Here is a 24,951-nt window from a genome sequence, read left to right on the forward strand (position 1 = left end):
GTCTCTGACTTATGCTTGATTAAGTAGACATATCCATATCTACTGTAATCATCAGTAAAAGTCAAATAATAACGATTAGCATCTCTTGTGGCATGTTTGAATGGTCCACACACATCCGTGTGTATAAGGTCCAACAAACCTTCACCCCTTTCACACGAGCCTGTGAAGGGTGACTTTGTCATTTTTCCAAGTAAGCATGATTCGCAACTATCATTTGACTTTAGGTCAAACGACTCCAAGACTCCATCCTTTTGGAGTTGGCCTATGCGTTTCTTGCTTATATGTCCAAGACGACAATGCCATAATGATGCTTTATCCAAGTTATTATTATTAGTAGAATCAATACACAAAACATTATTTCCTAAGTTATCTACAATAGATACAGCTTCATACACACCATCACAAGGTAATGCTTTAAAATAAAGAACATTATTAAAGAAAGCATTAATCGAACCAACTTCATTATCAAACGAAAAGGTGAAACCTTGTTTGTACAATGCATGAAAGGAAATAATATTTCTTGCCATTTCTGGCGAATAACAACATTTATTCAAATCTAAATTTAACCCACTACTTAGCGATAAAGTATAAACTCCAATCTTGGTGACAGGTGTAACTTTCCTATTCCCCATGATTAAGTTTATTCTTCCTTGCTCCACATTCTCACTTCTTCCTAGTCCCTGCAAGTCACAACAAATATGAATACCGCAACCTATATCAAGGACCCAAGATTTCGAATGGGGTGAGTTATTAGAAATGATAGTGTAAATACCTGCATGGTTGGGTTTGACTTTCCCATCCTTTACATCTTGCTGGTACTTTGGGCAGTTCCGCTTCCAATGAGCTTTTTCATGGCAATAGAAGCATTCAGCCTCTTTTGGGTCAGAAGAAGGAGTAATGAAACCTTTCTTGGTTCCACTTGAAGAAGAGCCATCAAGGGTCCGAGCCTTGGTACCCTTTGAAGATCTCTTTCTCTTCCTCCCTCGACTTTGTCCGATTGCCAAGACCGGAGTTGAGTCTGGAGTAGGAGTGATAGCAACCGACTTCCCCTTAAGACCTGTTTCTGCGGTCTTGAGAAGTCCCTGAAGTTTGCTGAGGGTGACCTCTTCCTTGTTCATGTGATATGTCATGCGGAATTGATCATAGCACGATGGTAAGGAGTGCAAAATGATATCTATTGCAAGCTCCTCAGGGAAGTTCACATTGAGCTTCAGCAACCGATCCACATACCTCTGCATTTTCTGCATGTGGCTCGTGACGGACTCTCCGTCCTTCATCATGGTTGTTATCATGGAGCAGATGACTTCGTACCTCTCTTGTCGTGCACTTTGATGGTATCTTTCCATCAAATCTTGGTGCATTTCATAAGGGTAGAAGTCTTCATAAGACTTTTGGAGTTCAGCTGTCATGGTGGCTAACATGATGCAAGCCACCTTGGTTGCATCTCTTTCATGAGTATGAAAGTCAGCGATCTCCTGGGGAGTTGCAGTGGACTCGTCAATTTCCTTAAGCTCCTTGTCAAGGACATATTCTTTGTCCTCGTAGCGGGTAATCATCCTGATGTTTCTGATCCACTTATTGAAGTTGGATCCATCAAAGGTGACTTTCCCACATAGACTCATAAGAGTAAAAGAGCCATTAGGATTCGAGCCAGAAGCATTAGTTGAAGACATCTGAAAAAGAAGAACAAGTTTAGTTTAGATTTAAGAGAGTCCTTAATAAAACACCCAAATGTAATATTAAGGCTAGGATCCAATCACAATATAATATAACTTAGAAGAGGTATGCCGTAATCTAAGCTATACCATATTTGAAAGGTAGGTGAATGACGATTCACCAATTTCCACCACGAAAACCGAAATATTAAATATTTAGTTTTTATTGGTTTTAGAAATTCCTAGATTCTTTGAGATCCAATGAACTTTTCAAAGGCATGTTTCAATCTCGGGAGTGCCCTCCAGGTTTTGTGACTGGGATGCCGAGGATCACAAAACGAGGTGTGAAGTAACCATGCAAATCACTTGGTATCCTTAAAGTTTATCACTCAATCGATGTGCCGGTAAACCACACACGCTCCACCGATACTATAATAAACTTTAAGTCACCCTTTACCTACCTTGTTAAGTCCAAGTTAGTGTGCCGGTTAACCACACACGCTCCACCAACGACTCAGACAAAGTGTAAAGTGTAATTTCATGGATTAGCACCTTATTCACATTTTTCCTAAAGTAACTAAGATTGGGAATTTAATAAACATTTAGTTACTTTATATATTCATCATACTTTGAATGAGAATTTATAAGTCCTTGTCTTACCCGTTCGGCTAACGACCCTCCACCAGTCAAGCAAGCGGTGGGTGAGAATATTCACCCATTAAGTCACCATTTTATAGGCAACAACCTTATACCCACCTTATAGACCGGCTTCGTGAATGAGGCGTACTAGCGGTAAGACGACTTGTTCTTATACATATATATATAATTATTAAATCATCATAATATAAGTATAAGGGTTGAATTTTAACTTTTAAAATTCTAGGGGTTGGAACTAAAGTTTTAACTTAACTTTACTTGTTCCAAAACTTGAGGGCAAGTTTTGTAACTTTCAAAACTTTTCATTTCTTGTAACTTATGAGTTTAATAGAGTAATAAAATGCAGACTCTTCATTTTTATAACTCTTGTGTTTTCTTAATGGTTTTAACTCAAGTGTGACTCTTGGTTTTCCATAACTTAAGGATAAGTTATGGACTCCATTAAAACACATTATGATAAAGAATTAAACTACCAAATAGGTTACAAATAATTCCTATGATCATCTAAAACATCATAAGAACAAGAACATGAATATGAACACAATCAAAAAATTACATAAAACTTTGTAATTTTTGATAACTAGTTGTTGTAAATGAATTAGCAAGACATTACACCACCAAAAACAAGTTTACATTTACTAAAACAGTTTAGGGTAATGTTTCTAATTCATTTCCAGCAACTGAATCGAAATTCTGCACTCATTCGACCCTACTCGCCGAGTGCATGAACATGACTCGCCGAGTTGGTTGAAGATACTCATGGACTCGACGAGTCCCCCCTATAGACTCGACGAGTCCATTCGCAGACAGCAAATTTCCGATTCTGTTTTCAACTTTTAAGCACAAATAAGAACAAACAAGCCTAGGCTCTGATACCACTGATGGGTTTTGAGCATTCTAACACTTCCTAAGTGTACATGCAACCCTAATAACCTTGGATCTATGTTTGTCTAATTTGTCATGCAAAGTTGAATTCCAAGGTTATATTCCTATCTAGCATACATGGGGAACAATTTTAACATAAAGTATAGATAGAATAACTTACCTTGTTGTTGCTTGTGTTCCTTGAAACCTTGTGAGCCTAGCACCCCAAGTGTGATGCCTCAAATGCTTCACACAACACCAAATGCTCTTGGAAGAACTTATGAGAGAACACACACTCTTCAAAATCGGCCAAGCCCTCTATTACTTAGTGTGTAACCGATTTGGGAGGAGATCATATTGCTTATATAGTGTTGACACACCTAGGGTTAAACCCTAATGTGTCATGACTCTTCATTTCCATGACCCATGGGTTTGTAACTCCCATGGAGCATCCTATGGGTGGAACCCAACTTGATGATCCATGGAGCCTTTTAGCCCACTATACAAGATATGGATGATTTACTTAATCAACCCATATATTTAATTAGTTATCTTTTGATCACTTAATTAATTCTAAATTAATTCTTGATCAAACTAATCAAATAATATTATTAATATATTAGAACTTATAATATATTAATAATCTCCAAGTGTTATTTCTCTCATTTAGTCTATCCAATTGCATGGTGCCATGCAACCCAAATGGACCATGCCGGGTCGGGTCAAGTACATACCAGAAATAGTTATGGACTTAGACACCTTATCCAACATTCCCTTCGCTCTGCTCGAACGACCTTAGCTTCGGTTTCAAAGAGTTGATGCTTGAGATTGGTTATTTCTTCCTCAAGAGAGCGTATATGGTTTGTGTCAGTCTCCTGAATCGTGTATGAATTTGATAGGGCTTCCAATAGGTGGGGTTCACTAGATGTCTCCTTAACGCTCTTTCCTTCATCTAACTCCTAGTCACATTCGCCATATTTGTAATCAGTTACCACATACTCTTCCGGTCTCCCCTCTGGGTTTTCTTTTGCATCCTCTTCTAGATCCGCCTCAATCTCCCCAAAGGCTACTAGAGCTTGATAGTAAGGGTCGTCTTGCTGCATTTTTGTCATAGCGCTTGTGTGCATGGGGTGTGTAAGGTTGGTATTCTTAAAATACTCCTACAATATTATTATTTTTAAGTTTGGTTCCTCTAACCTTTTTGGGTAGCTAGATGGTAAGTTTTTGGTTCATTGATCATCACAATTACTCCTGAACATATGTTGGTCGTATCTTAAAGGAATGTAGTTGATCAGACTATATTCATCCCTAATACGATTACCTGCTGCCCAGATTTAATTACAACATCAAATTTCTCTAAAGACTTTTATTATTTAGTATTATGCTATTATTCTAAAACGTGCACATAGGTAAGTATTTTTATTTATTTTGTTCAGAGTTATTTAGTCCCATTTGTGTTTTATAGTTGCATATCATGCATTATTAGATATGCCAGTTCACTATAAACAATGCTCTGATACCAATGTCACACCCTCGAACCAGACGGCGGAAACGTTCGTGGGCTTGCGCGTGACTTCATCTTGTAATATCATCACAATGTATATAATTAAAACAAGACAACACCATCATCATACACATCAAAATACAACCATCATTGTTTACATCAAATGTAATATCATAAGTTACATGCCCAAAAAGAAAGCTCAATGTATGATGATAACAAAAATACAATAAATTCCACATTCTCTGTTGACCTTCCGCTCAATGATTCCTTGAGAATACAAGTTATTTTGAAATCGTCAACATATATAATGTTGGTGAGTTCATAAGCATGTTTGAATAAAAGTTTTTGCATTGTTAGTAAAACACAAAAAAATCCGATATTATCTGAAAAACGGTTTGAATGTGATGTAACAAAATCAGGTATTAATGCATGTGTGTTTTCTATCTTTGGAAATGTATATGAAATGCACCCCATAAAATTCTGTATTTTCTGTCGTAAGTAAGAGTAATGTGTAAATGTATTCATCCCAGAAAATCCGATATTTTTTTGCTTTTAAGAGTATTGTAGTCGTGAATTCCCAAAACCGAGTGTCGATGAATGTATGCTTTTAGTTTCGTCAAGATTTGTATAAGTATACTGAAATCTTTGCTGGAGTTAATCTCTAGGTGAGCTATTACAACCATGCTTGATAATGACTAGTTCGCTTGTCTTGGCGTTTTCAGGCGCCGGTTTATTTAAGGTAAGGTTTGTCGCCCTAGACTGGCCTAGTCTAGCTGTAGCGAGTAGCTAAGGCATGGGGTGTCACCCAGTATATATCTATACACAAACTCCAACTCTCACTCCAAGAAACTCTGGTTATAACTACAGGCTACGATCATACACTCAAAGGTGTCAACCGACAAGTCTCACTAGATCCTTAACTTGTTTATGAGTATTGTATCATACCATGTATAAGGTTTAAGTGTATGTTTTAAGTTTTAAAATCTAAAGTATGTAAATGGTTGTATGAAGTCCAGCAGATGTGTAAGGGACATTTAAGGCCCACTAAACATATAATTTTTAATCCAAGCCTAATTAGGATGTGGATGGACCACTAAGGCCCAATAAACATGTAAAAGGGTAATTCAGGCCCAATAAGCATGTAAATGAACCACTAAGGCTCAATAAACATGTGTTCCATAGCTTAGGCCCATATTAACATGTAAATGGGCCATAACGGCCCAATGAACATGTCATGGAAAAATTAGTCCCAATATACACTTAAATGGATCCCTAAGGCCCATTGACCATGTAACGAGAGCATTAGGCCCAATAAACATGAAACATGAAGTATTAGGCCCAATATATATGTAAATGGGCCACTAAGGCCTATTAACCATGTGACGGCCAATTCTTCGGGAGTAGCGACTTCTGGATTGATCTTTTCAAGCTTCTCATCGAGGACATATTCTTTGTCCTCAAAATGAGCAATCATGCGAATGTATCTCATCCATTCGTTGAAAATCGATCCATCAAATGTCACCTTTTGACATAGGCTCATCAGTGAGAATCAACCAGGAGCAACGTTGTTTGCGTTTGCGTTAGACATTTGAAAATAAAAAGGAATAAAGTTTGATTAGAATTGAATCCCCAATTAAGCACCCAAATGAGAAATTAGGGCTAGGATCCAACAACATTATTTACAACTTAGAAAGGGACATCATACTCTAAAAGTAAATAATTTTATGGTAAGTGAATGATGATTCACTAATTTTCACCACGAAAAACGAAAAGAAGATTAAGTTGTAAACGTATTTGAAAACTCCTAGATCTTTCAGATTCATTAAACTTTTCAATGGCATGTTTAAATCTCAATATGCACTTCAAATTTGTGATTGGGATGCCGAAGATCGCAAACAAGTTGTGAATAACCATGCGAATCAACATGGTGCACTCAATGTCTCTATCACCTAATCAATGTGTCGGTTAGCCACGCACGCTCCATTGATCTATAACAAACATCGAGCCACCCTTTTCCACCAATGCCAATCCCAAATTAGTGTGCCGGTTAACCACGCACGCTCCAGTAACGTTTGACAAGGGTACAAAATGTAATTCCATGGAATAACATCATTTTCACATTTTACCCTAAAGTAACTAAGAATGGGAATTTGTAAAAACATCATTTTCACATTATACTTATAATGAGGTATTAAGTGCACTATCTTATCCATTCAGCTAACGACCCTCCACCAATCAAGCAAGCGGTGGGTGTGAGTGTACACCCATTAAGCGTCATTTTATAGGCGGCAACCTTATACCCACCTTATAGATCGACTTCATGAATGAGGCCTACTAGCGATAAGACTAACTTATTCTTATACACACACACACACACACACACACATATATATATATATATATATATATATATATATATATATATATATATTAATCTTATAATAAATAAAGTATAAGGTTGATTTTAAAGTTGTAAAAATCTAAGGATTGAAATTTAAAACTTTTCAATAATTAAACTTTTAATCAAAGAATTTAACTTTCAAAACTCGAGGGAAAGTTTTGAACTTTTCAAAACACAAGGGATCAAATAACAATTAATTTAACTCAAATAATAAATTTAGTGACTATCTATATTTGACCTAATTCAATTTCTTGCAAGATAAGTTATCCAATTAACTTATGTGCTCATACAAACCCTAATCTAGCATACATAATTTCGAAATTAGCTAATACAAACCCTAATGCTCATACAAACCCTAATGCTTGGATCTAGGTTTCACTATTGTACATGCAATGAATCCAAGACTTGCAAACCCTAATCTAGCATACATAATTTCGAAATTAGCTAATTACATCTGATCTAGATGTTTACCTCTTCAAATAGTGGCTTGAATCTTCTTCTCTTGAGCTTAGAGTCACAATTGTAACTCCTCTAGTGGATCATAAACACTACAAGCAAGAAGACAACTTTGAGAGAGGAGGGAGGATGCTAATTTTCGGCCATAGGTTTTCTCTTAGAAGCAAGCGGTCGAAAATTGGAGCTTTGGGTCTTATTTATAGTGCAGGCTGCTAGGGTTTCAGTCTAAACCCTAATGGATAACTTAGCCACCAAACAACCCAAGGAATGTTCTGGAATGAGGCCCTTGGATGAAAATATGATGATCTTTCATCATAATTTCTTCCCCCCTTAGTCCATTAGGTTTCCCAGCCTAAAACTCAACTATCACACATTTGACACTTTATGCCCCGTTATTTAATTAATCTCTTTTAGTCACCAAATTAATTTCTAATTAATTTATGACCAATACTAATTAAATAAATATGATTTCTTCTTTAATATGTTATTCTTATAATATATTAATAAACCATAATATCCTCTCTCTCTCTCTCTCTCTCGTCAAATTACCTTGTCAAGTTGCTTTGGTGAAGGCAACCCAAAAGGACCATGCACAACCGGGTCAAGTACATACCAAATATAGTTACGGACTTAGACACTAATGCAACTTGTGCCTGGTAGGAAATCTGAAACACATCAGCCTAGTAATATATCTGAACCATATCAGGTAATTCAAGGATGTTCAAAATGACGTGATGCCACAATAGCATGATTGTATGCTCTACCTAGACTACGCCATTTCTCACATGAACATGTATGATGGTTCATATCAACAACACAAGTTTTTTTAAAAAAAAATCAAAAACTTGATAAATGTCGGATGGGAGCGGAGTCGGTATCTATGGTATGATCTTTGTTGCTTGCCACCGAACATACTTTTTATGAAACACCATTTCAACATATGGGGTGAGTACGTTTAGTCAACCTCCTTAAAAAGTAAATATGATGAAATAAAGTTCTTGTACAAGTAATTAAATAATTTAATATTACACCCGATATTTTACCTACCATTAAATTGCGTTCAACGAAAGTTCGTTGAATGGAGTCACAAATTGCCTCAGTAAGCGTTATTATCGGTACATTGCGTTGATTTACCGATAACACTAAAAATTTTGGAGAACATCAATGTTGACTACATTCCAATGGATGTTAAGAAAAGAGGCTCTTGCCCATTTCGCATGGCCGATGTTGGCAAGCACTTCACGAGCATCAAGGGCCAGCCGAAAAAAGCTTTATCCAAAATCAGACACAATATATGAGTTGGATGTCATCTAAAGTAAAGGTTACAATGTTCTTCCAGAGACGCCTGATAGTTTTGTTTTTATTACTTCTTTTCATAGTTTATTTTTAGTTAAAATGATCTCATTTCAGTGAATCTTCATGCATATTTTCTCTTTTTATTATTTTTCTCCTTTACCCGGTGCTTTCCAGCCTTTTGAGCTTATTTTGCAGGATTTACTGAAGACTATTTGTTACTGGAGGTATGGAAGGAATGCAGGATAATTAGGGGCTTGTGGATTGCTTGTGAACTTGAGGTGGTACAGTTGGCCTTGGTGTCAATATAAGTGAGAAGCGCGTTGGGCTTAATCTTTGGACGAGAACTCGAGCTACGAAAAACTAAAAGAGCATTGGACCATCATTGGAGGCTTTGGAATAACACAATTGGGCTCCCAAGAGTTGTGCATGTGGGCTGAAGGATGAGTGAGAAGATTGGATTGGACTATATTCTAGATGGGCCAAGTCCTACAATCAGCGATACCCATGCGGTCCGCGTGGATCCACCAACGGTCCACGTGGATCGTGCTATGAAGGATCCGAATTTTCGCATTGCAATCTATTTTGGGAAGGTTGGTGAATGGCTTTTGGGGAACTTTTGAATCCGGGATTAAAGACTTTTTACTGGAGAATTGAAGGTTTTTTTCATTATCAACACTTTGGAGAATCACTTATTTTCTATCAAGAAGGATTGGGAAGAACTTGAAGATTGGTGTCATTTCATTTCATCTTGCGCTTTGAATCATGTTTGGTATTTCTAAACTACTTTGCATTTCTTTCATTTTAGCCACATGCTTGGCTAGACTCGTATTTGGTTGACTTGGATGTAATTGCTTGAATGTTTTGGTTTTTTTGAAGAACTCCATGAACTTGTGTTGAAAATCTATGATTATATTTTCTATGAAAACTTCCTTAATGTTTATATATCTCTAGTCATGAATATTGATATGTGAATGTTATTTTTGTTAGTTGACTTCTTGGCTAAGAAATGGGTCTTCAATTTATTTTCTATCAAAGAGGATTGGGAAGAACTTGAAGATTGGTGTCATTTCATTTCATCTTGCGCTTTGAATCATGTTTGGTATTTCTAAACTACTTTGCATTTCTTTCATTTTAGCCACATGCTTGGCTATACTCGTATTTGGTTGACTTGGATGTAATTGCTTGAATGTTTTGGTTTTTTTGAAGAACTCGATGAACTTGTGTTGAAAATCTATGATTATATTTTCTATGAAAACTTCCTTAATGTTTATATATCTCTAGTCATGAATATTGATATGTGAATGTTATTTTTGTTAGTTGACTTCTTGGCTAAGTAATGGGTCTTCAATTTAACAAACAACAATTAGTTAAAATGTTTGTTTTCATTTCATTTAGACTAAGAAAATATTTTCTCCATAGTAGTAATGAAAACAATAGATTACTCTTTGGACTTGGTGATTCTTAAAACCTAATGCTAATTGATTTTCACAAAATTACATGCTTCATTAGTTTTGTGACTTTGATTTGGAAATGTGCTTTGAGCTTATCTAGTCATTTTAATATAAAGGATGAGTTGAGGCAAGTTATGCTTATAAATTGCTATAGTCAAGTTAGATTTTTAAACACAAGTATTGCACCTTGGTATTCTCATGAATATTTAACCAAATGTTCAAGTAACAAAGGTCCAATGTCAACCATCTTTCTCTCATTGATTTTATATCAAACTTTGCTTTTGTTGATTTGTGTTTGTAAATCCTAGCTTAATTCTAGTTTTCTTTTAAACATCTCAAAAGATCAAAACACCCCCTGCCTTTATTTTATTTCAGTTTTACAAGTGTTTGTACAAAAAGATTTACATAGAGATTTAAATTGAACCAATCTCCGTGGATACGATCCCTTTACCACTATACACTATTTTAGTGTAAAATATATAGGGTTATTAATTTTGTTGGCCTCGACAACCACCAAATTTTGGCATCGTTTCTGAGGATTGGTTTATTTTTAATCAATTTGTTTCTCTATGCCTAGATCTCAACATACAACTGACTTGATTTACAACCCGTAAATTAAAAAAGAAGCAAGGCGATTGGCAAAGGAAAAGCAAGTTGAACGTGGTCAAACTTCCAACCCTCACGGGAACCTAGAGGTTGAAACCGCTTCCTCAAGTGATGCGGAACCCGATTCTATCCCCGACCCTCGCCAAGAAATTTCCGAAACACCACCCCTACAAAAAAATCAACCCAATATTAAACCAATTGCAATGGCGGACGGAGGAGAAGCTCCCGAAAGAACTTTAAGGCAAATGATGGAAATCGATGTTACACAAACTCCAACCGGTATCAATTACCCAGTTTTGGAAGGAGGTTCTTAATTGAAGTCAAGTTTAGTCCATCACCTCCCAAATTTTCATGGATTAAAGAATGAAGACCCTTATAAGAACTTGAAGATATTCCACATTATTTGCAGTAGCATGAAGCCACAAGGGTCAACCAATGACCAAATCAAGTTTAAGGCATTCCACTTTTCATTGGCCGATAGAGCAAATGATAGGTTATTCTATCTTCCACTGGGGACAATCAATTCATGGACCAATATGGCGAGAGCTTTTCTTGACAAGTTATATCCCACTTCAAGAGTCTCAAGTCTTAGAAATGAGATTTTTGGAATACGCCAAGGTCAAAATGAGACCTTTCATGATTATTGGGAAAGGTTCAACAACTTGTGCTATAGTTGCCCACGACATCAAATTCCGGAACAATTCCTCATTCAACAATTCTATGAGGGATTGTTGCCAATGGAGAGAAGATTAGTTGATGCCTCAAGTGGTGGAGATGTCTTTAGCAAAACTCCACAACAAACAAGATAACTCTTCAACACCATATCCGCAAATTCACAACATTTTGGGTCGCTCCAAGATATGAAGAGAGAAACTCAACAAAAAGTCAATGAAGTAGGAACATCAAACCTAGAGTCTCAAATAAAATATTTAACATCCGTTGTTCAGAAGTTAGCCATGGGACAAACTCCACAAGTGATGGTTTGTGGAATATGTGAAACAATGGGACATCATATGGATTTGTGTCCCATTCTTCAAGAAGATGTGAAACATGTGAATGCTAAGGAAGAATTCCAAAGTTATCACAACAGGCCGTCCGGTTACCAAAATGCATACAATTCGAGTTGGAAAGCCAAATCCTAACATGAGCTACAACCCAAGACCATTGCCTCAAAATTCATTGGTTAGACACTCCTATCCACCACAAAAACCTCACTACCAACACCCACAACCACATTATTAATCAAAACCGCACCCTCCACATCATCATCAACAACCTCCTCAATCCCAGCCAAGTAGCTCAATAATGTCTCTTAAAGACATTATCAAATCCCTAGTCACTAGTACCAACAATTCCAAAAAGAGACAAGGACTAGTATTTCCAACCTCGAAGCACAAATAGGAGATATAGTTACATCTATAAGTAAGTTGGAACCCCGTGGAAAATTCCCTTCTCAAACCGAAAAGAACCCAAATGTCAATGTGGTGAACTTGAGAAGTGGCAAAGAAGCCGGAGAAAGTAGTTTGAGGAAGAAGCCAAGGGAAGAAGACGAAGAAATAGAGGTCATTCCCATTGAATATCCTATAGTCAAGAATGTTACACAAGATGGAGTCCCAAAGAAGACTACCCCTCTAGTGACACCAATAGCCACTCAACCACCATCCCCCTCTCGACTTGCAACTTCAAAGAAAAATATGGAAGAGAAAGAGATTTCGGATACCTTCTAAAAGGTGGAATTAAACATTCCTCTACTTGATGCAATGAAACAAATTCCTAGATATGCAAAATTCTTAAAGGAGATTTGCACCAACAAGAGAAAGATGAAGGGAAATTAGAAAATCTTAATGAATGAAAATGCATCCGTGGTTTTACAAAGCAAACTTTGACCTAAGTGCAAAGATCCGAGAATGTTTACAGTTCCTTTCAAGATAGGAGATGCCACTTTTAGTAGTGTCATTATTGACCTTGGTGCTTTTATCAATGTCATGCCCTATTCGCTGTGTGAGTCATTGAATGTTGGTCCTTTAAGTGAAATCGGTGTCATAATCTCTCTTGCGGATAAATCAAGTGTCTTTCCTAGAGGTGTTTTGGAAGCTGTCTTAGTGCAAGTGAACCAATTGGTCTTCTCGGCGGTTTTCTATGTGATTGATCAAGAAGAACAAGTATCCTCCAAGTCAGATCTAATTTTTCTTGGGAGACCTTTTTTGAAGACGGCTAGAACAAAGATTGATGTGTATGCATGAAGCTTAACAATGGAGTTTGATGGTGAAACAATAAGTTTTAACATTTATGATGCTATGAGATATCCTAGTGATATTTCATCCTTATGCTTTGTTGATGTTGTTGAACCGTTGACCCAAAAATTGTTCGAGTTGTCTAATGGTGACATGTTGTAGATGGTTTTGAGCAAAGAGTTTGATTGTGGAAAATTAGCCAATGTATTAACTATTTGAGAGATTGGTTAACAATTTGGAGATCAAGAAAACCACTCCATCCAGTGTAAAGAAAAATGAATTACCTCAAACTCACACAAGATTGCCACCCTCCCTTGTTCAACCACCGGAATTGGAATTAAAGGTCCTTCATCAACACTTAAAGTATTCTTATTTAGGAAACAACGAGACTCTTCTGGTTATCATTTCAACTCACTTAACCGAATTTGAAGAAGAAAAACTCATCAAGGTGTTAAAGGAACACACGGAAGCCATGGGATGGACAATTGCGGATATCAAGGGATTGAGTCCCTCCACTTGTATGCACAAGATTTTGATGGAGGATGAATCCAAGCCAAGCTGGGACGTACAAAGGGTATTGAACCGCCAATGATGGAAGTGGTCAACAAAGAGATTTTGAAGCTCCTTATGTGAGAATGATCTATCCAATCTCGAATAGAAAATGGGTGAGACCGGTGCAAGTTGTTCCAAATAAGATGGGAATCACGATGGTCGAGAACAACAAAGGTATGATGGTCCCCACCCGTGTGCAAAACGGATGGAGAGTATGTATTGACTATTGAAAACTCAATGGAATCACAAGAAAATATCATTTCCCATTACCTTTTATTGACCAAATGTAAGAAAGGTTGTCCAGGTAATCTCATTATTATTGTCTAGACGGGTACTCCGGTTTTCACAAAATCCCGATGGCACCGAAAGACCAAGGAAAGACAACCTTTACATGTCCATTTGGCACTTTTTCATACCGAAGAATGCCATTTGGATTGTGTAATCCCCCGTCCACTTTCTAACATTGTATGGTTAGTATCTTTTTCGGAATATATTGATAACATAATTGAGGTTTTTATGGAAGATTTTACGGTACATGGGAACTCGTTTCAAGAATGTTTGACCAATCTTACCAAAATTTTGAAAAGATGCATTGAAACAAATTTGGTTTTAAACATTGAAAAATGTCATTTGATGGTGAGTCGAGGTCTCATTTTGGGTCACATCGTGTCAAAGAAAGGAATTGAGGTAGATATGGCTAAAATAGATGTTATTCAATGCTTACCTTACCCGACTTGTGTTCGGGAAGTTCATTCTTTTTTGGGCCATGCAGGTTTCTACCGAAGATTTATTAAGGACTTTTCAAAGATAACAAGACCAATTTCGAATTCAATGAGGCGTGCAAAGAAGCTTTCGACAATGAAACGACCCAAAAATACGACCCAAAAATTTTGTTTTTCAATGTAATCAAAACCATAATCTGAGTATCATAACATAAAAAAACATACGCGGTGTATCCCAAATCATAATAAAATACTGTGCGGAAAAACTGTATCATACTATATCAAATCAAGAAACCTAAAACCATCCCCAGGATAAAAGCTAAGCTGTGGTGTGTGCGATGCTATCACCCCGAGCTCTTCCCTTTGCTTGCGGAAGTACTTGAAACCAAAACTGAAACTGTAAGCACGAAGCTTAGTGAGCTCCCCCAAACTACCACATACCATATAGTATCATACAAACACATATTGGGCCTGGCCCACTGCATCGGGCCGAAGCCCGGAAACTGCATCGGACCGAAGTCCGGAACTGACTGGGACCTTGTCCCCTGCATCGGACCGAAGTCCGGAACTAACTGCATCAGACCGAAGTCCGGAACTAACTGCATCGGACCAAAGTCTGGAACTAACTGCATCGGATCGAAGTCCGGAACTATCTGCATCGGACCGAAGTCCGGAACCGACTGGGACCTTGTCCCCTGCATCGGACCGAAGTCCGGAACTGACTGACTGAACATGGCATAGCATAACACATCATCTAGCATGAACACATATACTGCATACTACATCGAGCCGTAGCCCGGAACACATAACACTTAACACATAAAACATAGCATACAAATTCTGTCTGAGCCACGAAGGCATCAAGCATACTAGCTACTGCATCGGACCAAAGTCCGGAAACTACTGCTAACTGAATGGGCTGGCATTGTGGCCTTAGACCCGTCCCTACTGGAAGGAAACTCACCTCGTAAACTGGCTGCTGAGTGTGTGGCTCTGGAAGCTAACGGCTGCTGCTCCTGTATCTCCCCGGCTACAAGTCCATAAACACACTCAATCAAATACTAAACACTACACTTGGGTAAAATGACTCTTTTACCCTTGGTCAAAGTTACTCTCATTTGGACTGACTCGCCGAGTTGGGCCACCCAACTCGCCGAGTCCTACTCTCACTTTTCAATCCTACTCGCTGCTACTCGTCGAGTATGGCATCGACTCGACGAGTACCCTCTTGATCCAAGAACTCAGACAATCTTCATCCGACTCGCCGAGCCGTATGAACATACTCGACGAGTTGTTCTTGATCTTAAGAAGATTGCCTTGGACTCGCCGAGTTGTATGAACAACTCGCCGAGTCCCTCCATTACTGAGTCTACCTTCAACTCGCAGAGTCCACTCTCTAACTCACTGGTTCCACTCAACACTGCTAAAAATGAAGGAATCGGGGACTCGCGACTCAACTCGCCGAGTCGTTCTTCCCGACTCGCCGAGTTGCCGCCATGCAACTGTTTTTCACCCGATTTTGCTTGAATCCAACACATACAAATGATAGATCTGAGTCCAATAAGCTGGTCTACCACGTAAAGTTTCCAACTTTACGTGTACAACACATGAATAAGGGAAAATAAGGCTAAAAGATGCATAAAAGGGATAGATCTAGGGTTAATATGCAAAGTATCCTCATAAAGGCAATAGATCTGGACTATGGGACTTCTCAATGAATAGATCCAAGGTTATCTCGGCTTATTAGGGCGTTCATGAAAGCACAAGGCTTGGAACAAGCATCAACTAGTTCTTAGAAGAGTTCTAATGGAGGTTTAAAGCATAAAACAAGAGGGGAATCCGAAAATACCTCCAAATAACTCAGATTTGCCCTTGCATCTTGCACAACTCTTCTTCTCCTTGCTCCTTTCTTCTTCTCCTTCTTCAAGCCTTCACAAATCACACAAAAGCACTTATAAACTCTCAAGGATGAACAAGGGTTTTTCTCACAGTGTTCTCAGGGTGAAGGAGGCAAGAATGGGGCTATAAGGTGACTTAAATAGTGGGCAACCCGGGGATTTAGGGTTTCACCCAGATGGATGGACTCACCGAGTCCGGGATATGGACTCGCCGAGTCTCCAGCTAACACGTGCTCGAAGTCGCGACCCTACTCGACGAGTCAGGCTATGAACTCGCCGAGTCCCTCTTGCAAATCTTTAAAACAATTACTAATAAATTAACATACCGGGAACGGGTCGTTACAATTCTCCCCCACTTATCTCAGACTTCGTCCTCGAAGTCTGCTACTGCTGGATCTGCAAATATCTCCAGGTAGTGCGCTCTCATCTCCTCCTCAGCCTCCCACGTCCATTCAGACCCCTTCCGGTGCTGCCACTGTACCTTCACTAGCTGAATTACCTTGTTCCTCAAAGTCTTGGCCTTCCGATCCAGAATCGCGACCGGTCTCTCGATATAATTCAGGCTGCTATCAACCTGAATATCCTCTAGGGGAACGACTGCTGACTCATCCACTAAACACTTCCTCAACTGCGACACGTGGAAGGTGTTGTGGATCTGACTAAGCTCCTCAGGAAGATCTAACCGATAAGCAACCCGACCCACCCGGGCCAAAACCCTGAAAGGACCATTAAATCTGGGGCCCAATTTGCCCCTCTTCCAGAACCTGATGACACCCTTCCAAGGTGAGACCTTCAGAAGGACCATATCTCCCACCTGAAACTCCAAGTCCGATCGCCTCCTGTCAGCGTAGCTCTTCTGCCGACTCTGCGCAGTCTACAGCCTACTACGGACCTGCTGGATCAGCTCAGTCGTCTTGAGCACCACTTCTGTGCTCCCGATGACTCGCTGACCGACCTCGCCCCAACAAATCGGGGTCCTACACTTCCTCCCATACAGCATCTCAAAAGGAGGTCGATCAATACTCGCATGATAACTGTTGTTATACGAGAACTCCGCTAACGGAAGATACGTATCCCAACTGCCCCCAAAATCTAGAACACATGCCCTCAACATGTCCTCAAGAGTCTGAATCGTCCTCTCGCTCTGCCCGTCAGTCTGGGGGGTGAAAAGCGGTGCTGAAATGAAGACGAGTACCCATCTCTTCGTGGAACCGCTTCCAGAATCTGGATGTGAAACGGACATCTCGGTCTGACACCACCGATACCGGCACTCCATGACGTGCCACAATCTCTCGCACATAGATATCGGCTAACTTTTCCGCCGATATACTCTCCTGAATCGGAATAAAATGGGCACTCTTCGTCAACCGATCCACTACTACCCATATCGAATCCACTCCGCGTGCGGTCCTGGGAAGCTTGGTGACAAAATCCATGGTGATGTCCTCCCATTTCCACACGGGAATGTCTAATGGCTGCATCTTGCCGTGAGGTCTCTGGTGTTCCGCCTTGACCTTTTGGCAGGTCAAGCATCTCTCAACATACCAAGCGACGTCCCGCTTCATGCAGGGCCACCAATAATCAGGTCGAAGATCTCGATACATTTTCGTCGCCCCTGGGTGGATAGAAAACCGAGACTTATGAGCCTCGTCCATCAATACCTGCCGCACTCCACCCCAGTACGGTACCCATACCCTCCCATGAAGCGTCAGCAAACCCCGACTATCATAATCGAACGAAGCTACTCGGCCCACTATCCTCTCACACTTCTGCCTCTCCTCCTTGAGGCCCTCCATCTGAGCCTCCTTGATCCGCTCCAACAACGGAGTGATCACTGTCATCCTCATACACAGATCTCTAATATGGGCCGCCGACACTTTGCGGCTTAGGGCGTCGGCCACCATGTTAGCCTTCCCTGGATGATAAAGGATCTCACAATCATAATCCTTCAGCACGTCCAACCACCTCCTCTGCCTCATGTTCAGACTCGGCTGATCCATAAGATATCACAAGCTCTTGTGATCCGTGTATATAGTACAATGGACCCCATAAAGGTAATGTCTCCAAATCTTGAGGGCAAACACAACTGCCCCCAGCTCCAAATCGTGGGTCGGATAATTAGCCTCGTGAGGCTTCAACTGTCTCGAGGCATAAGCTACCACATGGCCTCGCTGCATCAATACTGCTCCCATACCTGTGATCGAAGCATCACAATAGACTACGAAGTCCTCTACTCCCTCTGGCAAGGTAAGGATCGGAGCCTCACACAATTTCTGTCTGAGAGTCTCGAACGCCGCCTGTTGCTCAGGCCCCCAACGAAATACCACCGACTTCTTGGTTAGTCGGGTGAGCGGCACTGCTATCTTGGAGAAGTCCTGAATAAATCTCCGATAATACCCTGCCAACCCTAGGAAGCTCCGAATCTCGGATGGAGACTTCGGGACCTCCCTCTGCATCACGGCCTCTATCTTGGCCGGATATACCAAAATACCCTTCTGGTTGACGAGATGACCAAGAAACTGCACCTCGCGCAACCAGAACTCACACTTGGAGAACTTTGCGAAGAGTCTCTCCCTCCTCAAGGTCTCCAACACCTCCCGCAGGTGCTCCTCGTGCTGCCCCTGTGTCTTGGAATATACCAAGATATCATCTATGAATACTATCACCGACCGATCCAGCATCGGTCTGCACACGCGGTTCATGAGGTCCATGAACGCGGCTGGGGCATTGGTGAGCCCAAATGGCATCACCACGAACTCATAATGACCATACCGGGTCCTGAAAGCAGTCTTCTGTACATCCTCATCTCTAACCCTCATCTGATGATAACCGGAGCGTAGATCGATCTTGGAGAACCAAGACGCTCCCTGAAGCTGATCAAACAAGTCATCTATCCTCGGAAGTGGGTAACGGTTCTTCACCGTTACCTTGTTTAACTCCCGATAATCAATGCACATACGATGCGACCCATCCTTCTTTCTCACAAACAGGATCGGCGCTCCCCAAGGCGAACTGCTCGGCCGAATGAAACCCTTGTCTAACAGCTCTTGCAGCTGTGTAGACAACTCCTGCATCTCAGGGGGAGCTAGTCGATACGGTGCTTTGGCTATCGGAGCCGCACCAGGAATTAGGTCGATCCTGAACTCAACCTATCTCTCAGGAGGTATCCCCGGCAAATCCTCGGGAAATAAATCCGGGTAGTCCCGAACAATAGGAACATCATCAATCGTCGTCTTGCCCTTCTCCCGGGCATCCAAGACGTAAACTACAAAACCGGCGCAACCCTGCTGAACATAGCGCCTCGCCCTTGCGGCGGAACAAAAGGTCGGTCCTCGCTGGGGCCTCTCGCCCTGAATCACTATCTCTCCCCCATTGGGAGTGCGAACCATCACTAGCTGAAGCTCACAATCAATCACCACCCCATTGGGGCTTAGCCAATCCATGCCCACAATAACTTTATTCCCTCGCAGGGGAATAGGAACCAGGTCCACTGAAAACTGCTCATCAAATATCTGAAGGGAACACCCTCTATGTACTCTGCCGACCCTCACGGTCCTATCATCTGCTATCTCAACCTCTAATGGACAATCCAGCTCCCCTGGAGCTCTGCTAAATCTCTTGCTAAGCGCAAGCGATACGAATGATCGGGTAGCCCCCGAATCGAACAATACCAAAGCAGAGATGCCGTTCACCGAGAACGACCCCGTCACCACATCAGGAGTCGCTCGCGCCTCCTCTGCTGTCATCTGAAACGCCCTGCTCTTCGCCACTGGCGCATCAGATCGGCCCTGTCGGCCATCCGTAATCCTCAAGGTGGCAGGGGCAGGTGCAACCACCTTCCCCGCTGCAGCTAAACTGGGACACTGGGACTTTTTATGTCCTCTCTGATTGCACTGAAAGCAAATCAGATCTGATGCTGTAACCGTAGTAGCAGGGACCGTACAATCTCTGCTCAAATGCCCAATCCGACCGCACTTGAAGCAGCCGGAACTCCCTGCCTTGCACGCCCCCTCGTGCAATCTCCCACACTTGCCACACCGACCGTGGCTCTGCTGACTCCTGGACCTGTGATCTGAAACCTTGGGCTTTTTGCCCACACTGCCTGAACCCGAAACCGCCTCCGGTTTCCTCTTCTTCTCCATCTCGAGATCAATCTCCCTCTCCCTAGCTCTAGCAATCATGTCGTCCAGCGTTTTACAACTGGACCGGCTCACAAACATGCGGATATCACTCCGCAACATCTCATGATAACGGGCCTTCTTCATCTCCTCATCGGTTGCATACTGAGGAACAAGAAGAGCCCTCTCCCTGAACTTGGTGGTGATCTCCGCCACCGTCTCTGTAGTCTGGGTAAGGTCCTGAAACTCCCTAGCTAGCTGCTGCACCTCAATGATCGGTGCAAACTCCGCCCTGAACCTAGTAGAGAAATCAGTCCAGGTCATGGCATCCAACGCTGCATCATCCCCGATGGCATGTCCAACCTCCTCCCACCAATCCCGTGCCCTGTCCTTCAGAAGACAGGACGCCAATCTGACCTTGTCCCCCTCGGGACACCTGCTAGTGCGGAAAGCGTTGGCCACATCCGCCAACCATCTGGTACTCGCTATGGGGTCCCGCGCCCCATGATAGTCTGGAGCTCCGCATGCCCTGAACTCCCTGAACGTAAGTGTGCGCGACCCCATCATGGCCGCCATCTCAGCACGAAAACCACCCAATCTCTCATCCATCAGCTCTAAAATACCCTCCTTGATCGAACCGAAGATCACAGGAGTCTGCTCCAGTATGATGCGGGTAACCTCAGAAGAAAGGAACTCTCTGGTCTGCTCATCCATCTGCCCGACCTGCGGGCCTGATCCCGATCCTGATCCCCCTCCGGCATCTGAGCTGCCGACTGCTGGTCTCGGGCGCAAAACTACCATTCTGAAACATATCATAACAACATCAAAACACTGAAATATCACAAGGGATCGTGATACTACTACTAGCTTCCTGGTCTTGTCTTGGCCCTCCTTGATTCGAGTACGGATCCTCTGCTTTCAGTAGTACGGGCCCATACTACCTTCCACATCTATCCGTACTTTCCTCAAGGACTTCCTTGACTCCACCAAGTCACTTCTACTACTGCTATTCTCTGCTACTCTCATCCTAGGCTTGCCCTAGGGAAACCTCAGACTTAACACAACTGGTCCTCAGCTACTGAAGGTCTCCTCATAATGCCAATTAGCCACTACTTAAACACCATCACATGTGATGAGGATCAGGTAATCCTTCAAGTAAAAGACCCGTCCCTATAACGGTTGGACTCAAACAAGAGCTGCGCAATAGGGCCAGTTCCAGCACTCTTGGATTATTCAACCCTGACCACATGTGGTGTGACGTGTTCACCTAATGGCTAACTCCCATCACTCAGATTCCCACAAAGCACGAAGCAAGCAACATTCGGACAAGGGAAACAGACTCAAGCAAAACTATTCTCGTAACAAGAAACTGCACTAGCATAGGATGCTAAGCTCCCACTATCAGGCATAACCTAATCAGGCTATCCTACTGCTGTCTACTCAATTCTAGCATGCAATACTCATAAAGCTGTAATACATAAAGCAGGCACATAAGGCATTCTCCTAGATCCTTAGTCCTATATTAGCATGTTGTTCTACTGAAACTGAAACTGAACAAATAACTTGTAAGGGTAATTTGGGAGTACTTACTTGAGCTCGGCTGATCGCATGCACACACCTCTATCTCGTTAAAAAAAACGATTTCTTTCCTTCTAAGTGCTTTCAAAATTCTTTTTGTAAAACGTTTTTATTTATTTTTTTTTAAAAAAAAATAAAATCTTTTATTTCCCTTAGTTTGAGTTCAGATACACCCGGAAGTGTATCCGAATCCCTCAAACCAGGGCTCTGATATCAACTTGAAACGACCCAAAAATACGACCCAAAAATTTTGTTTTTCAATGTAATCAAAACCATAATCTGAGTATCATAACATAAAAAAAACATACGCGATGTATCCCAAATCATAATAAAATACTATGCGGAAAAACTGTATCATACTATATCAAATCAAGACAACTAAAACCATCCCCAGGATAAAAGCTAAGCTGTGGTGTGTGCGATGCTATCACCCCGAGCTCTTCCCTTTGCTTGCGGAAGTACCTGAAACCAAAACTGAAACTGTAAGCACGAAGCTTAGTGAGCTCCCCCAAACTACCACATACCATACAGTATCATATAAACACATATTGGGCCTGGCCCACTGCATCGGGCCGAAGCCCGGAAACTGCATCGGACCGAAGTCCGGAACTGACTGGGACCTTGTCCCCTGCATCGGACCGAAGTTCGGAACTAACTGCATCAGACCGAAGTCCGGAACTAACTGCATCGGACCAAAGTCCGGAACTAACTGCATCGGATCGAAGTTCGGAACTATCTGCATCGGACCGATGTCCGGAACCGACTGGGACCTTGTCCCCTGCATCGGACCGAAGTCCGGAACTGACTGACTGAACATGGCATAGCATAACACATCATCTAGCATGAACACATATACTGCATACTACATCAGGCCGTAGCCCGGAACACATAACACTTAACACATAAAACATAGCATACAAATCCTGTCTGAGCCACGAAGGCATCAAGCATACTAGCTACTGCATCGGACCAAAGTCCGGAAACTACTGCTAACTGAATGGGCTGGCATTGTGGCCTTAGACCCGTCCCTACTGGAAGGAAACTCACCTCGTAAACTGGCTGCTGAGTGTGTGGCTCTGGAAGCTAACGGCTGCTGCTCCTGTATCTCCCCGGCTACAAGTCCATAAACACACTCAATCAAATACTAAACACTGCACTTGGGTAAAATGACTCTTTTACCCTTGGTCAAAGTTACTCTCATTTGGACTGACTCGCCGAGTTGGGCCACCCAACTCGCCGAGTCCTACTCTCACTTTTCAATCCTACTCGCTGCTACTCGTCGAGTATGGCATCGACTCGACGAGTACCCTCTTGATCCAAGAACTCAGAAAATCTTCATCCGACTCGCCGAGCCGTATGAACATACTCGACGAGTTGTTCTTGATCTTAAGAAGATTGCCTTGGACTCGCCGAGTTGTATGAACAACTCGCCGAGTCCCTCCATTACTGAGTCTACCTTCAACTCGCAGAGTCCACTCTCTAACTCACTGGTTCCACTCAACACTGCTAAAAATGAAGGAATCGGGGACTCGCGACTCAACTCGCCGAGTCGTTCTTCCCGACTCGCCGAGTTGCCGCCATGCAACTGTTTTTCACCCGATTTTGCTTGAATCCAACACATACAAATGATAGATCTGAGTCCAATAAGCTGGTCTACCACGTAAAGTTTCCAACTTTACGTGTACAACACATGAATAAGGGAAAATAAGGCTAAAAGATGCATAAAAAGGATAGATCTAGGGTTAATATGCAAAGTATCCTCATAAAGGCAATAGATCTGGACTATGGGACTTCTCAATGAATAGATCCAAGGTTATCTCGGCTTATTAGGGCGTTCATGAAAGCACAAGGCTTGGAACAAGCATCAACTAGTTCTTAGAAGAGTTCTAATGGAGGTTTAAAGCATAAAACAAGAGGGGAATCCGAATATACCTCCAAATAACTCAGATTTGCCCTTGGATCTTGCACAACTCTTCTTCTCCTTGCTCCTTTCTTCTTCTCCTTCTTCAAGCCTTCACAAATCACACAAAATCACTTATAAACTCTCAAGGATGAACTAGGGTTTTTCTCACAGTGTTCTCAGGGTGAAGGAGGCAAGAATGGGGCTATAAGGTGACTTAAATAGTGGGCAACCCGGGGATTTAGGGTTTCACCCAGACGGATGGACTCGCCGAGTCCGAGATGTGGACTCGCCGAGTCTCCAGCTAACACGTGCTCGAAGTCGCGACCCTACTCGGCGAGTCAGGCTATGAACTCGCCGAGTCCCTCTTGCAAATCTTTAAAACAATTACTAATAAATTAACATACCGGGAACGGGTCGTTACAGACAAGCTTAAAGAGTTGCTTACATCCGCTCCCATCATGCAATCACCAAACTGGGATCTCCCTTTTAAGATCATGTGTGATGCAAGAAACTATGCAATAGGAGCTGTTTTGGGTCAAAACAATGGAAGAGACTCCCATGTGATCTACTATACATCAAGGACACTAGACAATGCTCAAAGCAATTACTCTACTGCGGAGAAGGAGCTATTGGCCATAGTGTTCGCTTTGGAGAAATTTAGACAATACCTACTTTGTACCAATGTCATAGTGTATTCGAATCACACGTATCTCAAGTACTTGATAACAAAGAAAGATGCAAAGCCAAGACTCATCTGGTGGATCTTATTAGTGCAAGAATTTGATTTGGAAATTCGGGACAACAGTGGATGCGAGAATCTTGTTGCCGATCATCTAAGCCAGATCACTTCAACTGAAGCTCATCTTCCGTTGCGAGACGAGTTTCCAGATGAGCATCTCTTTTCCCTTACTCAATCTATTCCTTGGTACACCGATATAGTTAAATTTTTGGTTACGAAAAGGTATGTTGACACATTCACACGTGCTCAAAAAGACAAATTGAAAAGTGATGCAAAACATAATGTGTGGGATGAACCTTATTTGTGGAAACATTGTC

The sequence above is a fragment of the Lactuca saligna genome, chromosome 4 (genome assembly GCF_052625555.1).
Source record: "Lactuca saligna cultivar CGN05327 chromosome 4, ASM5262555v1, whole genome shotgun sequence".
NCBI classification, from domain to species: domain Eukaryota; kingdom Viridiplantae; phylum Streptophyta; class Magnoliopsida; order Asterales; family Asteraceae; genus Lactuca; species Lactuca saligna.